The following is a 1,920-nucleotide window of genomic DNA, read 5'->3' on the forward strand; positions in this document are numbered from 1 at the left end:
CTCATTAGGATTTTGGCAAATTCTGCCCTTCGCTTTCATATAACTGGACCAGGAACCCGTTTGAACTTGCGAAGTAAAATAAAATCAATCAATCAATCTCTCACTAGTAATAATCCATGAACATTCCAAGTTGGAAGGTGGTTGGTTAGCGCGGCTGTCGAGAAGTGCTCAAGCTCAATTTCATGCCGTGGACTGTCTCAGTATTGCAAAAATTCGAAAATCAAAATACAGAGAAAGGCATGGCAAATTGTTCTAGGAAGGTTTCAGAACAATTGGCTCAGCCGTCAGAGAGTTAGAGATTCGGCCAGGTTGTATGCATTTCCCTATGATTTAGAATTTCGCGCAGATTGACTACCACACCATTACCAACCAACCAACCAACCAACCAACCACAAACCCCGCGGTTGGACTGTACCTTTTTTTTGCTGAGCAGAAGAAAGAGTAAAGGATTAGGTAGACAGGCCTGTTTAGCCGATTAGCAGTAGGTGTTGGTGTGCGTGAAAGATGGAGTGGTGCAAGGGCATCTGTGCTCCTCTTCTTGTCTGGCTGCCCAACTACTAGTGACAGTTACCCGCTGCAACACGGGCGATCACTCCGCGCTGTCCTGAATGGCCAGAGGTGATCACCATTTTGAGATCTCTTCTGGTACCACTACCCCAAGATAGCATCCTGCGCCCTACCTTTTTTTCCTGTACATGTAAATGATTCCAGCACATGTCTTTCCCGTGGCAGCGAGGTGGGTGTATGTCGATGATACCACCCTATAGACTATATAATAGTATCCTCCGATGACTGAAGCATTCTGGCCCCGCTTTGGCTGACGTCCAACTCTCGCTGGATCACCTAGTTACTTCATCATGCCGGAGGCAGCCACCATGAGGCAAGGCAAGTCACAGAGGTCAGTTTTGGTGGATATCTACTCGATCCTGCCAAAAGCCTGAAGCAGCTCTGAGTCACATTCGACACCCCCCTGACTCAGTGACATTCCGCCAGCACCTTCCGAACTTCGCACTCCGCGCCACGTCCAGGCTGGGCTTCCTATGGCTGGGTGCAGTGAAGTTCCTCAACATCCACTGGGTAAGCTGGCAACATATTGCAGCTTCATCCCGCCAGTTCCAAAGAAGAGGTTTCTCAGCATAACTCGGTAATCCATTCCTAAAAGGAACTGGCAAACCGACTTTTAGTTATGAAGGTTGAGGGAGTCGAAAACGGGAAAGGTCTGGATAAGAAAAATGACTGTCGTCACCAGGACTCGAACCAGGGACCCTCACTTATGGCTGGTGATGCTCTGCCACTAAGCTATGGTTTGGTCGTCATCCAAGCAGTGACTGGTCAACATTTCCATCTCAACTTTGTTCAAAGGCCACTTCAATGCCAAATATGTGCAAGAGCCGGGGAAGAACGCACTACATGAATCGTGGCAATGGTGAGGAGGCTTAGGGAGCTCTGCCGACTTTCGGTCTGGAATTTTTTTTGGAATTTCTGTTTCTTTTTCCTGGTGCGTGCTTGTGGCATTGAAGCCGAGACCTTTGGTCGGTGGAGCCCCTGGTACCTCACCATCACTGCTGCCCAGTGCAGCCCCTGCTCAGTAGCTGTTTGTTTTTGTCCACATAATTATTTATTTTACGAGTTGGGTTTGTGAATAATAGTAAAAAAAACACAAAAAAACAACATTCATAGCCACCCAGATGCACCACGCAGGGAGAGAGAGAAAGAGAGAGGAGAGAGAGAGAGAGAGAGAGAGAGAGAGAGAGAGAGAGAGAGAGAGAGAGAGAGTGAGTGAGTGAGTGAGTGAGAGAGAGATAGTCGGAGAGAGAGAGAGAGAGAGAGAGAGAGAGAGAGAGAGAGAGAGAGAGAGAGAGAGAGAGAGAGAGAGAGAGAGAGAGAGAGAGAGAGAGAGAGAGAGAGAGAGAGAGAGAG

Source organism: Sycon ciliatum, chromosome 5, assembly GCF_964019385.1.
Source record: "Sycon ciliatum chromosome 5, ocSycCili1.1, whole genome shotgun sequence".
NCBI lineage: Eukaryota > Metazoa > Porifera > Calcarea > Leucosolenida > Sycettidae > Sycon > Sycon ciliatum.